This window comes from Schistocerca gregaria, chromosome 5, assembly GCF_023897955.1.
Source record: "Schistocerca gregaria isolate iqSchGreg1 chromosome 5, iqSchGreg1.2, whole genome shotgun sequence".
NCBI lineage: Eukaryota > Metazoa > Arthropoda > Insecta > Orthoptera > Acrididae > Schistocerca > Schistocerca gregaria.
Window position 1 is genome coordinate 520,986,494 of NC_064924.1, and position 16,163 is coordinate 521,002,656.

At 41.5% G+C, this 16,163-nt stretch overlaps 1 protein-coding gene across 7 annotated transcripts in view; it reads left to right on the forward strand.

The window, feature by feature from the left end:
• LOC126272766 (myocyte-specific enhancer factor 2) overlaps window positions 1-16,163 on the forward strand; it is an 841,022-nt gene that overhangs the window by 695,246 nt on the left and 129,613 nt on the right. For 6 of the 7 annotated variants that reach the window (XM_049975898.1, XM_049975894.1, XM_049975902.1 and 3 more), the window contains one exon: window positions 10,811-10,841. The exons of the other annotated variant lie outside the window; for it this stretch is intronic. The gene's annotated coding sequence lies outside the window, so the exon portion shown is untranslated. The remainder of the gene's footprint in view (window positions 1-10,810; window positions 10,842-16,163) is intronic. 7 annotated transcript variants of the gene reach the window in all.

Sequence of the window (16,163 nt, forward strand, 5' to 3'; positions counted from 1 at the left end):
CCAGGCCTCGCAACAAGAAACGGCCAAATTCCAGGCGCTGGAGCGCCCCGAGGTAACGGTAGGGAGAGGAGGGTGCGTTAACGGGCCGTTCGCGGAACTGTTAATGGCTGGGTCACTAGCTAGGGGCGACACGTTTCCTATTGTCCACTGCGGCTACGCCGCCTCTCGCTTGGTGGCTGAACCGTTACTGACACTAGATGTCATTACGTGTGCGCCACTCGCTTTCGGAATTCCGTCGCTATCGCCCCATCTGTCAGTATGAATGCCTAAATTGCGATGTACGAAACACACTGAGGTACTGCACTTGTAACAAGAGGATGGGGCAGAGGAAAATTTTGCGACGTCACCACAAATTTTTTCTCTGTCTTTGTCTCTCTCTCTCTCTCTCTCTCTCTCTCTCTCTCTCTCTCTCTGTCTTTCTCTCTCTGCAGCCGACAACTCTTTTGGGTGTTCTAGAAGGCCACATAGTTTCTACTACAGACAGGCGCTCTCTGAAGAAGATGATATACATGCACGCTTGAGTTCTTACTTTTTCATGTGTAATTTGTTAGTCTATGTTTCCCGTATGAAAGCAAATGAAACCCTCGAGATGGTTTGCAGCTTGGTTGGTATGAAGTAATGTGACAGAACATAAAGAAAACGGATGCCATGAATTTCAGTTGAAGGCAGGAAATAACAAAGTTAAATTAAATATAGATGGTAGCTCTGTGGACTGCGTAACAAACCCAAAATTTCTGGAAATGAACATTGATTCTCAATTGAAGTGGTGTGAACACACAAAGATACTTGCAAACAGAATGTCATCAGCATGTTATGCTTCTAGTCTTTTAATTAGTCTCATTTAGTTACATACTGTTCGTGTTTACACTCAAGTCATAGCTGTGGAACAAATGTATAAAATACGAGCACAGTTTTCAGACTACACTAAAGGGACATAAGAATAATAACCAAAAATAGTACTCGACCTCATTGTAAAGTTCTGTTCAAAACACGGAGGATTTTAAATACACTGTGTGAGTACATTTACCTACCAGTTATGCATATCAAAAATTACATTGATAATTACCGCGCAAACAGCTCTCTTCATAACAATGGGACAAGATCCACACTGAATATACATTTGTTTGTTGTTGCGGTCTTCAGTCCTGAGACTGGTTTGATGCAGCTCTCCATGCTACTCTATACTGTGCAAGCTTCTTCATCTCCCAGTACCTACTGCAACCTACATCCTTCTGAATCTGCTTAGTGTATTCATCTCTTGGTCTCCCTCTACGATTTTTACCCTTCACGCTGCTCTACAATGCTAAATTTGTGATCCCTTGATGTCTCAGAACATGTCCTACCAACCGATCCCTTCTTCTGGTCAAGTTGTGCCACAAACTTCTCTTCTCCCCAATCCTATTCAATACTTCCTCATTAGTTATGTGATCTACCCATCTAATCTTAATATACATTTACGAATGTTAAACTCAAAATAGCATTTTCTACTGACAAATAAAACTGTACAATAAATTGCTCTGTGAGATTAAATAGCGCACTAAAACGAATTTATTTAAAAACACAGCTAGTTACTTACGTGTTCCATAGATCACTTGAACGATTCTTTCTTGGAAATGATGCGGAACAAGTCAGTTGACAGGATATGTATGCACTGTCAGTGTTAGCATTAATGAACATGTTTTTTGTTCCTATTCACGCATACATGCAACTACTCTTAAAAACTACTCGTGTTTTTCTTACAGGCTACCAGTTTTTAGTAATAATAATTCGTCCATTGAACAGGAGGAGTTGTCCTGGAGAAACGATTTTAGATTTGACTTAAAACTTTCTGACTTTAAGTGTTATTGAGCGAATAACAAAAACTTTTTGTTACTGCATCTTGAACTCCAATCTGAGCCACTGACAGCTCAGAAATGAGTAATAAAGATCATTTTTTCCCTCTAGTGTTACAGGTATTCACATCATTGTCAACGTATCTGTTAAGCAATACATGCTACACATTGTAAGTTACTGACATAATACAGAGGAGGGGACAGGTAGTAAATACAACACAAGTAAATAATAATAATAGCACATCTATCATTTCATATAACGCTCTCGCATTTTATTCTCGAAAACCTTACTCTCAAGTAAAACTGATTTTGGAAGGTGTTCGCGTTGAGCAACGCAAAACTATGCAACATGGAATACTAACACATCTTTCTGAGCTCAACAGTTTACTCGTTATAGATGGGTGTTGACTCAGCTTTTCAGGCTACCAAATTGAAAACTGCGATACACCAAATGGAAACTAAACGTCTTCTGTATGGTCCTGATGCTAGCGTTTTACGTTATTAAACAATTGAACGAGGTATCACTTAAAAAAAAAACAGATTGGCGTTTTATTCGGGAGGATAGGTTCCAGTTTTCTTCCGGCCATACTGGCTTACGTTTCCCGTGAGTTTCCTTTACTGCTTCAGGCAAATGCCGCCGGTATGGTTCTTACTATAAGACCACGGTCGACGACCTGTTCCATCCTAGTCAAAATAGACCTGTCAGTATGTAAATGCCTGAATGTATGATTTACGTTATGTGTTTTTTTTTTCGTCTTCTTAAATTTTAATACCATGATATGCTCAATATCCTTGTAAAAGTGATCCACGGATGAATAAAAGTACTATTACTTTGTTAACTATAAGAGGCACTACAACGGCAAAATTACAAGTTACCGTACGTGCGTCAAATCGAAGAACTACGCTAACTGCTCAGCGCGACGAGCAGAATCGGCAGCGACAGACTGTAGGCTTGTTGCGTCACGTGGCGCACAGCTTGCGCCACCGCTGTCGTTATTGTACGTCCATCGCCCTAATCAAAAGAAAATAGCAACCACAACGCGTTAAATACGAGGAGACTATTTCGTTATATTATTTGCCGTATTCACCGCAGTCAGTGATTTTGCAGTAGGGGCATTTAAATTGAACAGTATTTTCTTAATGTGATATGGCGTTGATTGAGGTTGAGCAATATCTCACAGGAACAAAGGCCGAGGAAGAAAGCCGCCGTTTCCACATCGAAGGAATCCCGAAATTTGCGTGAAGAGATTAAGAATATCAACATAGGATTACACAGCCAACCGGTTGCACATAACTGGTAGGTACATTTGACCTAAGTTTCGACCCCTACTAGGGGTGTCTTCATCAGAACGAAATTTTGCTACAGCGTAAAATTACATTGCTAAAAGGCAATGGTCAAAATTTAGAGCAGCTATGCTCAAGTCGAAAGTGAAATAAAACGTTCTAGCCTTACCACATGTGCTCAGCTGGGACATACAAAGGCTAGAACGTTTTATTTTACTTTCGATTTGAGCATAGCAGCTCTAAATTTTGACCATTGTCTTTTAGCAATGTAATTTTACTATTTAACAAAATTTCATTCTGATGAAGACATCCTTAGTAGGTGTCTAAACCTAGATCAATGTACCTACCAGTTATGTGCAACCGGTTGGTTGTTTAATCCTATGTCGAAGCTAGTATAGGGCTACTGAGAACAACCATATTCAAAACTGTAAAATTAAGAGTACTGTTTAAAACTGGAATCAAAACACCTATCTTGGGAACTGACCAAACGACCCAGAGTAAAACTACACTGTATTTCCATTGCATCCTAGCGCCCAGAAAGTAATTACCGAATTTCGTAATTTTTTAACATTTCGATGAATGTGAGCACAATATCCGCCGTCTGTGACAAAAATAATTTACATGTGCGATAACATTTCGGATTCGGTGAATCCATTTTCAGGTGATTTGGTTTTTCCATCATCTCTATATGTCTTTTTATGTGGTGTTTTGCACTTGATGTTAACCAAGACGACATTATGTACGGCAAATATAAAAACATTGCTTTAAAATAATTATTGTTAAGAATGAAAATATTACCTGTATTTCCGGAGCTATTTTCAGTTTTCCACTTTGTAAAGATTGCCTCTATTCTTAAGATTAATCTGTTTTACCCATACTTGTTATAAAGTAATTTTTTGTTAACATAGGATGTAAGAATCGTAAGGAAGGCGACATGCTTTAATAACGAAAGCATCGAAAGCTCGATCGACAAGGTCAAAACTGCAGCAGTCGTGGTGATTTCAAGGACAGTGTATTTTTTTAAATATCTTTTTTGATGCTACATTTTCAAATGTAGACCATGATCCAGTACTGACGGCGTTCATCCTGCTGACAGTTACTGGGTGACTGATCGTACTTTACAAAATACGGTAGTGTCCCAGTTTTCAACGGCGGAAGAAGTGTTAAGTGCAATTGTGCAATCGCGCGCTCTTTTGATTAATGGCATTTTTTTTAAGCCTCAGCCGTATAATGTTAGTATAAACATTCCGAGGTACTATTTTTCTGTCAAATGACACTTTTTACAGCATGTAAAAATCATTATCTAGTGAATCAAATTCAACACTGAGCTCGGTTTTAAATCGAATATCGGTTGTTTCCTAACAGTAATGAAAACAAAACAGAAACAACAATATTAAAATAAGAAGAGGATGTTGAAAAAAATTATCTCCGAAATCGAGTTTAACAAGCTTACTTCCTATAGAGGATATTTAAAATGAAGCAACTATACCACAATGCTTGTCAATAAAATTACTTGTCCCACGTCGCTGATTAGAGGGAACTTTTTTGCTGATTTTGTGTTAGTTTGTACGTGACAGCTTGCAACATCTTGTAAGGACATTACCGCCTTTAAACAGCGCTTCTGAGTTGGTTACGGGAACAATTGTAGGAATAAAATTGGGAGGCAGGGCGCTCTGGCGCGTTATTGTGCAGTATGGGCTTGGTTGCAAGTTGCTATTGCTAAACGGTGCTGCCCGTGTCACGGTGACTTTTAGTATGCTGAAATATGTGAACAGTCTCCCCGCGACGGCATGTGTCGGTGGTGCTCTGACTGCATGTGAGGACCCAGATGTTGCGCTTCTTCGTCTGCAGCCGTGCACGACGGGCGGCTGCGTCAGGGGGTTCCCCGTTCGCCCCGCTGCCAACACAAGGCTATGAGGAAGGGTGCGGCCGTGCGCGAGGTGAGCCGACATCCGGCGCAAGACGTCGCAGCTGAGAAGCAACGATTCACGACTACACTCGCCACGCTGCCTTACTCTGTGGCAGCGTACATCCACATCTACATGGATACTCTGCAAATCGCACCGAAGTGCCTGGCAGAGGATTCATCGAACCACCTTCGCAGTAATTCTCTGTTATTCCATTCTCGAACTGCGAGCGGAAAAAAAGTTTTTTCTTCATCGAGGCAATGCAGCATGATCTTATTACTGGGCTCTTTCGTGAGAATACATTTTCATCTGCGTGAAATGTAACGAGATTACCTTACTAACACATTTGAAGAAGGAAGAGTGCATTCCTAGACCATTATGGCCGTATTGTGTCAGACAACAGGTATCCACCGAGATTAAGCATGTCTAGGATGATGTTCTCGATGGTTGTGGTAATACATCTCTGTAGTTCTGATAACGTAATTCGATGAACGTAATTCGATGAGGAGGGACGTGAACTTCGTATTTGACCGGATCTCACCGGGAGAATCGAAAACAGGAATCGGATGGTCATTTGCAGAAATTATCTGCGGCCGATGCAGAACCAGACCATCGACCTAGGACATGTTGATTTAGATATCACTGGACGCTCGAAAGGTAATCTGATCTGGTTAGGAAATGTTGTTCCGCCTCCTTCGACGTGAAATTATAGTGCGTGTCCAGGTACAGTAAAGAAATATGGGTGGAACGGACTTTATTTACACGTGACACAAAATGCACTTACGCACTCATTTTAAAGTTGTCTCATACGTTCTCAGTGAGTGCTAGATAGAGACAGAGAGAGGGAAAACGTGGCGAGGAGGTCTCTGCAGTTCACTTTCCGTGCCGGCCGCGGTGGTCTCGCGGTTCTAGGCGCGCAGTCCGGAGCCGTGCGACTGCTACGGTCGCAGGTTCGAATCCTGCCTCGGGCATGGATGTGTGTGATGTCGTTAGGTTTAAGTAGTTCTAAGTTCTAGGGGACTAATGACCACAGCAGTTGAGTCCCATAGTGCTCAGAGCCATTTTTTCACTTTCCGTATCCGTCTACCACTTCTCCCCTCCCTCCCTCCCTCCCCCCCTACCCACTTCCCCCCTTCCCCTCCACACGAGCCCTGTACCGGTTTCCTCTCTCTCTCCTACGTCGAATAGCTTTGAATTTCCTACGTTTCTTGGAGCATCATCTACCCAATCGTCCAATCCCTGATCACCAACCCTCCGACTCTACTGCGCTGATACCAGCACATCCCCCAGCCGTACACCTACACATTTTCCACATTCTGTCCCAACAAAACTCAACCGACTCCGCCTATCTAGCTACAAAATCCTCTTTGTTGTTGTTCCCATCACTCATCCTTTCCAAAACGCTCTGCTCCAAAAACCCAAACCAACTCAAAAGCAATAAAGTTCATTTCTCGTTCATCTCTACAGCCTGGCAGAATCAAATCCTATACCACGATGATCACCAGCAGTGCAAAACGCCAGTTTTAGGTATGTTATCATAAAGAAAGACGGCTTTTACTTTTTAAGGAAAACAGGGTGTAAGAGATCAATATTTTAATTTATAAACTATTCGTAAATCAACACAGTTTTACATATTTTAAAATCACATGTACATATTTCTGTATCTCATTCACTGAAGAGCAGATATGTCACTGGTATCACATCTCCTCTTCAGCGACTCCCGGGATTCGGGGAGTCACGCCGGCTCCGGGACGAATCCGCCCGGCGGATTAGCGACGATAAACGGTTTGCCGACCAGCCTGGATGTGGTTTTTATGCGGTTTCCCACATCCCACCAGCTGAACACCGGCTCCAGCTACACGATTCACAAACACTTCGAAAAGGTTCACACACTTTGACAATAACCATAAACGCAGACAGATTGTGTACACCAATTCCATCACGAGAGGGGATTCTGGGGCGAGGCACAAGGATTCGATCACCAACACTGCAAGATTCAGAATAACATGCCGACCCTTTGAAGACACACGATAAGGTCAAGAAAGAGGCGAAGAAGAGATAAATACTAGTATATAATTGCCGGCCTGTGTGGCCGAGCGGTTCTAGGCGCTTCAGATTCGCAGATTCGAATCCTGCCTCGTGCATAGATGTGTGTGATGTCCTTAGGTTAGTTATGTTTAAGTAGTTCTACGTGTAGGAGACTGATTATCTTAGATTTTAAGTCCCATAGTGCTCAGAGCCGTTTGAACCTAGTATATAATTCAAGTAGATATTTTTTAAGTAGCAACTAGCTATTTATCGATTTCAATACTAATGCCACTGTTAATATGTTCGAAATGTTTTTTACTTGTATACGTAACAGCCAGCGCTCGGGAGTTCTCAAAATCGATTTCTTCGGGTTGTTTTGACAATTGTTTCTTACTGCGTTAGGAAATGGATGTGGAGGTACTGACTTTCAAGTCGTATAAGTATGAAGAGGTTCAGTTGGTGAAGGCGCCCTGTGAATTTGACACTTGCCTCTTCCTTTGCAACCTTTACTTATGATTCCCTTTAGTTTTAGTAATGGCTCCCTTTAGTTTTAGTAATGGCTTTTCTGTAGTTCCTCAGTCGTGATACTGTGGACACGCGCTTCCCGAGTTCGTGTCCCCTTTTAGTAAAAAGAGTTGTGCGCGCACTGAAGCTCTTCTTAAGGTACGCTCTGTTTTCATTATCATGTTAACGCTGAAGAGGAATTAAAGCCACCTCTGCTTCCTGGCGGTGATCGTACTTTCTATTGGTCAAACACTCTCTCTCCCTCTCTCTCTCCCTCCCTCTCCCTCCCTCTCTCCCCCTCTCATTATTTATCCATGTAAAATCTTGCTTAATACCTTTTGTCAATCGTCAGTATCTTTATCTCTCCTCTGCCACCTAGTGACAAGCACAGACAAAGCAATAGGCCTAATATTATGGAAAGATCATTTTGTCTTAGTCACTTATGGACAGTGAGAAGCCACAGGTAGGTAAGATGAAGAAGAATCTCTTTTTTCTTTTTTTCCTTCATTTTCAGCTGCGGACTGTCTCTTAGAGCCAGCAGCATATTTACGTGTATACCATTTCTATCAGATTATGCATGTGTGGATCTACAGCCAGTGCTCCACAACTCGGTTCGTCTTATGTTTATTATGGTGAGAATTTACATAAGCCAAAGTCTTCCGAACAGGTTGTTTCGTACACATACTACGATTTTCCCGTGTTCTAATAGCTAACTGAAAACGGCAACTTTTTCTGACCATCTGTAATCATGTTCTACACCGTCGACCAGTTTAATTAAAATATTCGTGTGACGTGACTCTTGCCATTTTCATTTATATCTTAATCGATGACGATTTGCATTTAATGAAACGCAGCGCTGTGTGTTATATCCTTATCAGTTGCTAATCTGTTCAGCAACATGAAATCATAATATGAATCATTACTTGCCCTAGTTTCTTGTTACAAAACTTTGACAGTTCGTTGATGTAAGGATCGCTGTGAAAACACAGCGAACACTATTTGGTTAGTCTTTCGCAGGAGTAATATTACTTAGTTTTGATAAGTTTCACATGCTGATTTTATGCTGCCAAGCTAATGTCTAGCCACTGTCAGACCATTTTTTCTACCACGTCCCATCAGGGTGGGTTGTCACACGGATTTGTTGTCACCAGTCTTAGTTCTCAGTCGCTGCTGCTACCTTGCGGTCTAAACGTAAACCACCGTACGATCAACGATCACAATATTTTGAGTGTCAGCAGTTTCTAGTTCTGGCGACTGTTCTCTGGATTTTATTGGTCTTTAGTTTTTTACACCCGTAAGTATTCATGTGTTGATTTAATTAAATCTTATTATTCACTTTATATTTAGTGAAGTCTATATCACAATTATTTTATAACAGTTGCACTATGTTATTCCGTGTCAGTATTGAGGTTAGGTTCACAGTCTGTTTTTCTAGCTCGGATTTTGTCTGAAATGTCTTTTCGGGATTGGCTATCACAAATATTTCGCAGATGGTTGTCACATGTGGCAACCTACACCCGGGAGATGTTTTTAGTAGGTTTTTCGCTTGTCTGAGGTAAAAATGGTTGAAAAATCATAAAAAAAAGAAAAACTGAAGAGAGATTTTTGCAGGTATAATTCTTGCAGCAGTTAAGGAGGAATAAAGTGAGTGATTCGTAAAGCTGCAACTGATTATCAGATCAGTTATCCAACGTTTATGAGATATCGTAAGATAATTTCCCAAGATGAAATTAACGACGAAGAAATAGTTCGGCATTCCAGCACCGTTAGTTATTTTCCAAAGAGAGAAGTTATTTTTTCCATTGACGACAAGAAGTAATTGAAGCAGTACGTTTTACAAGCAGCCGATGTCTACTATGGTTTAGTGCCAAAAGAAATCAATACTTATAATATTTGCATGGCAGATACTATTACAGGCCCTAAATCTTGACAGGATTATGGGTGTCACGGAGATTACTGGTCCGCTGATTTCCTAAACTGACACCTAGCTCCTTCATTACGAAAACCAGAGGTGACCGTCTCAGCATAGAAGGGCTAAATGCAACGGAATCCTCTTGGTATCTTTCCCCTTACATGGTTTGCATAAGCTAAAGGCTCTTGGTCGCATTGTCTATGAGCGGTTCAAGATATTTTAAAACTCAGCTTGTGTCGGTTGGGCGGTAACTACCCCACGGAGAACGAAAACAGTTGACGATGTATCACAACTCGTTTCTCGTTCGTGACCCCTTGCAATGTTTCCATGTAATATTCCTCTTGCAATGACTCCATCTAATATTTCGTCAGATATTCGGCCCACAAGAATATATCTATTAAATTGTGACGTATACACAGATACTGATTTTGTACTGAGCTTTGTGACAGATAGAGAGCAGCATTTGAACCAGCTCCAAAAACAGCTTGCAAAGCAATTTTCGGAGCAGCCAAACAAACAGCTTCCAGAGATGTCTCAAGAGAATCCAGATGAACCTCGACATGGGCTCCCCAGTGTGCGGAAGTCAACTCTTGTAGCAGGATCTTCACCAAAGGCGGGCTATAGGGAAAATATAGAAATCTCTCCCCAAAATGAGATATCCCAATTTTAACAGATTCACCAGCTGAGAGAGAGCTCTAAAAAGTAGCTGAAAATGCAGCTAAAAGAAATCAGTGACATGTCTACTTAGAAAAGCAGCTAAAAATAGCGAGAAAGAAAATAAGCAAGACAGGTATTAAAGAGAAGAAAGAAGTATTACACCATCGTCGTCTATTTTTTCATTCTTATTTAAATTACTATTTTAGTGTCTAAAATGATTTGTGTGTTAGCGCTTTATCGATATCATTGCTTGATTGTTGTATTCTTAATGCCATTTTTCTAGTAAATAATGTGTTCTTTTCCCTCTAACAAACCCTTGACAGCCAGCCGCGATGTCTGTGGCAACAAACCTGCAGTCATGGCATGTTGTCACAAATATTTACTCTGACGGAACTTTTTTTTTAATAGCTAAATGCTGCTGTAGCTTCAAATTTTTGGGATAATGTAGCAAGGATACATATTGTAATGACATAAAGGGAAACTGTAAATACTTCCTTTTCAAAAATTGAAGACCCTGAACCGCGACAACCAGCCTCGGTCTGCCTGTTTCTAGAACAACCTCCCAGCGGGCTTGTATGATTTCCTCAAGATCTCTTCCTATAGATGTGCTAAATGTAATATGATGCTATCTAGTGCTATGCACTGTGTGGGTGTTTGAAATGAACTGTTCTCTCTTTTTTTTCCAGGATGCCTGACATCGTTGTGCGAGCAGACTGTGTAAGTAGAACACTGCACTTTGCCTTTAGTTTTTCTACACCACATGTACACGTGCTTTACCGTAGTGAGTGGGTCACATGGTAAAAGTAGCACTATCAAGATTAAATATGTAGTGACTTTAGGTAATTTCTTAAAGTATAAACACACAAAACTAACAGAGGAATATGTTTCACCGTGGCAGTACTTTCTCTGTGAGAAATTAGTCAACAACCTAACACTGCTGTGACCCCGAAGCATTCTTTGTCGTAGATAATGTCGATCTCGCCTACAGCGTTGCCTATGACTGATTCCTGTTGGAATTAATTCTGTTAAATAAAAGATAAATTGCAATTCGAATTTCCAGGACCGTGTTTTTTTCACAGCTCGCTACAATCACAACTGATGAAGGTAACTACACTCCTAAATTATATACTAGCTTGCTTAATACAAGGGTCGTTCAAAAAGAAACGAACCGGAGGCATAATTACATAAACCAGTACCTGTATGTTAGAGGTATTGACCTAGTCTGTTGAGACACTCATGACAGAAGGCGGTGAATGGCTGTCTCATAAAATTCCCGGGACTGCGATGTTAGCCAGTTCCGCACATACAGCTGGACGTCGTCGTCCGAGGTGAATCGGAAATGTTATGCTGCCGTTCTTCTTTGACCAAGATGGCCCTCTTCTGGTTCACTTCCTGCAGCGCGGGATAACAGTGAATGCCCAGCGTTACTCACAAACCTTGGCCACCCTTCGCCAAGCGATCAAATCAAAACTACCAGCGAGTCTCAACCATGGTGTCATTCTGCTCCACGAGAATGAAAAGCCGCATACGGTCAACACAGTCGCGGCACTCCTGCAGAAATTCAAATGGGAGGTTCTCGGCTACCCTCCATACAGTCCGGACGTCTCTCCCTGTGATTACGCTAATTTTAGTCCCCTTAAAAAGGCTTTGAGGGGCAAACGATTCACCTCGGGCGACGACGTCCAGCTGTACGTGCGTAACTGTTTGACATCGCAGTCCCGATAATTTTATGAGACAGCCATTCACCGCCTTGTGTCACAGTGGGACAAGTGTCTCAGCAACCAGGGTCAATACTTCTAACATACAGGTACTGGTTTCTGTAATTATGCCTCCGGTTCGTTCCTTTTTGAACGTCCCTTATAAATACTGTTGATGCGCGACTCGTCTTAGGGAAACGGCCAGATGATCTTCTTTCACCGTAGAAGGTATAGCGATCTTGTCGTTCACTATAAATAATATGGAAATATAACGAGCTATCTTTATTTTTCTTTTTTGTCTAACGCATTAGGCACCTTCGTGAAGGGAGCCTAGCTCCAAATCGTCCTCGATCCGCATTCTGAAGCAGCGGTATTCAAAACGTCATCCGTCGATTTTTAGTTTCTGTTGTTCCCATAGATTACTGAATGCATGTTTAGATTCAGAACACGACACTCATTTATTTTTCCTGTCAGTCTTTAATTAGCAATTGTCAACGACACATTAAACGCTAATCTGCAGAAATCATCCGCACATGCCGTTGAGTAAGTAATAAATGGCTAAGAAGTCGCTGGATGCTGGTTTTTACCGCTTTTGGATGAAGATGCCCTTCCAGATGGCACAAGTGCCGAAAGATAATAAGAAAGCATAGCCTTATTTATTTTTATTTTCCATGTATTTCGTTTTTAGGTCCGCTCATTCTCTTACCCGAATTGTTTATACTGAGGTTTCGCCAACCCCATTGGCCTTTGCCTTCTAAAGCTTGAAATTATGAAACGTATAGGTGTTTAGTTATTTACTGTGTTAATGTAATTCTGCTCCTTTTCGTTACGAGCTGTTCCGATAATCTTAAATGTATGTTTGTAGTGTTGTGACAATGTAAAGTGTGACATCTGCGCTGGGATTACGGATTAAGCGCGCTCGAAATACAGACAGACACAAACGAACTCCATTTAGAGACGCATTTATCGTTGTTTTATTCATATTATTTAGGTATTACTTTGACGTCAGCTTGTTTTTAAATTACGCTGAAAGCAGATTGTTTACTTTTTAAACTAGAGGAAATGGTTCTGAGCACTATGGGACTTAACTTCTGAGGTCACCAGTCCTCTAGAACTTAGAACTGTAGCGCCTAGAACCGCTCGATCACTCTCGCCGGCAAACTAGAGGAAACCTATCGTTTGAGGAGTGTGCTTCTTTCAGTTGTGATGAACAGATTAAGTGAAAAACTATTTTACTTGTGAAATTCCTGGTGATGTGTACTGAGTTTTTCTTGGTCGATTTATTGTAGGCTTTATAACCCGCCATGATAAGGAATAATCAGTTGCATCACACAAGTGAAAATATTCATCGTACTCGCACATACTTGCATGTACATTAGAACCATGTACCTATATTTACATTAGGTTTAATATACATGTCGAACAAGTACACGACTCTACCATGCAACAAAAATGAACAGATACACGTACTCACTCCAGCAGCTCACAGTTTTCTGTGGGATATTTTGCCTTCATAACAAACTGCGTACGCCACTATCCTAATACATTCTCCCTGATATTTGGCTGAAAAGAATAGAGTTCTGTAAAGAACTGGCTCTCATACAGCCCGACTTACTGCTTTACGGTAGGAAATGAAATGTACAAAACAAAAATGTCGCTCTACAGTTAGTGATGCCTGCTTACTGAAACATCTGGCTATCTCCACAAACAAGGAACCTGCGCTACCGACTCAGATATTTAGTACAGCTAAGATGCTTGCCAATCCCGGGAATCTAACCTGTCCGCCCAGCTTACTGCAACAGCTTTGCGAAGTTTCTTCTGTGTCGTAAAGGTTGTAGTCATGAGGAAATGGTTTCCAGTTTTTGTCGTCTTTCAGATTCTCAGTTCACCTTAGAGGCAGTGAGAAACTGTCGAGGTTTGCGTACGTGATGTCCCTTGATGCCAAAGCGTGGCAGATAGAGATCAGCTGCGTTTCATCCCTGTTATATGGACGCTACTGCTTGTTGCAAATTGCGATCGGTTGGATCTAACTCACTACATGAAAGGGCACATGTAGCATCGCATATATGACTTGTTGCTTAGAGAATTATCCAGATGGTATGTATCACATACCATTATTATACGTTTTTGTGAAATGGTCACACAGCATTATTTCGTAAGGCAAAAGTCATAAAAATTCTTCTCAGAACTAAGCTGTTAATCATTATTACATAAGGTGTTTACACATACTTAAGAAAATGAGCTAGTGCCTGGCAAAGATGCGAAGGATATAGAACAGTTTGCTATGTAGTACCGGACGGAAGCAATTCTAGCGTCACCGAATGCTTTCTTGTCTGCATACATCTCCACAAATCACTGTACGGTGTATGGCGGAGGGTACCTTGTAGCACTACTAGCCATTTCCTTTCCTGTTCTATTCGAAAACATAGCGGGGAGAAAACGTCTGTTTAAAGCCCTGCGTACGATCCCTAATATCTCGAATCTTATATTCAAGGACATTACGCGAAATCTACGTTGGTGGCAACAGAATCGTGCTTCAGTCGGCTTCAAACGAAGGTTTTCTAAATGTTCGCACTAGTGCGTTGCGAAAAGACAGTCGTCTTTCCTCCAGGGATTTCCACGAAGAATCTCCGTAATACGTGCGTGCTGATGGAACCTACGGCTAACAATTCTAGCAGCACGCTTCTGAGTTGGTTCGATGTCTTCTTTTAATCGGAGAACAAAAATGGTCCTGTCACACTTCCCTCGGGCATTCATGACAATACCCTTGTCTCTGATGAACATTCGGCGTCAGGGACAACATACTGGCTTCTTTTACTTAGAAAGCTTATACTTAGAAAGACTTTGAGCCTCCCACAAATCTGGAAACCTAAACCGTCAACACTCTGCAGTGAGGCACCGTGTCAAACGCTTTCTGTAAATCTGGGAATACGGATTCCGCTTGTTACTCTCCGTCCATATGTTGTGGGATTAACTGTGAGTGAAGGACAAACTGAGTTTCGCGCGGACGATGGTTTCTAAATGCGCGGTGATTTGTGGACAGAAACTCTGTTTCAAGGAAATTTATTATATACGAAGTCAGAATGTATTCAAGATTTCCGTAGCAAACCGATGCTCAGGATATTGCTCTGTAATTATGTGAGTCAGTTCTTTTACATTTCTTTCCTCATATTAGCACCTTTTCCCAACAAATTATCGGCATTGAGGAAACTGAGACGACCAGCTTCGTCAGTCGAGACGAACAGTTTGTGAAGTTTTTACTATTGCACATGTAGATATCATAAGACTGCGCAATAGATATTTTTACGTAACAAGTAAGGTACGAGCAAGTTTGGGGTAGATGTTAAAATTGTTTACGCGGAGGAAATCAGGGCGTCGCATTGCTGTATAACCAGTCAGAACACGCATCGTAATTACACCGTTAGCTGGAGGTCTGCGGAACATACGGACTGTCACCACAGAGCCTACCTTCATGGCAGTTCGTGTTCCTCCTCATTCGCTCATTTTCTGTATCTCGTGGAAAATACTGAAAATTTCGACAAGGAGCAGTGACAGCACAGAATAACGATTTGCGCATCATAGCGTAAAACTAGAAACAGTTTGAAACAGCGAAAAGTTTGCATTAGAGGCAGGAATGACGGTTTTCATACACGCAAATGGTGATTTTATGCTCATAATAACCTGTACTAAAGAAAATATAGTTACAGTGCGTGGCAGGCCATTAAGATGTAATTGACAGACAATCACACCAATGCCTCAGTTGTAAACTAATGATGTAAACAATCGATTGAAGTTTCGGGCTATAGCGTTAAATGCTACCACAGAGTACGTGTGATAATGACACGATTTGAAATAGATTCTCTTATGCTTTACGCCAGCGAATCGAAGAGTTTGTGTAATTCCAAAATTTTTATTGCCAGGCTTTTCTTCTAGCTCACAGGTCCTCAGTTATTAGTACATATAGTCACAGGAAACTGAGGGCTCAGCTGGCGACTCAAGTCGTCGTATCCAGTTAGGGATGTACGTGACAGGAAGACAGGGAAAGGAAACTTCGTGTTTACTTCTCTACTGTGAAGGTCACATCGAGATGCTGCGGTTAGCTGTTTCCTGTTGGAATGTAGCCTCAGCCGTTTACTGGAGGACGAGAGTGAATCTAGTCTTTAGGACCTCTCGAGGTAGTGACGGTTGCTGAGCGACCAACAATTCCTATCTGTCTCGATCGTCGACGATAACCCATGACTCGCTCCAGAATGTTGGATCAGTACAACGCCACAGAATGCAAGCGGAAATATAACACAGATCCTGGCTATCGTGCGTGCATTAATAAAGTAAGTGGTGTAAG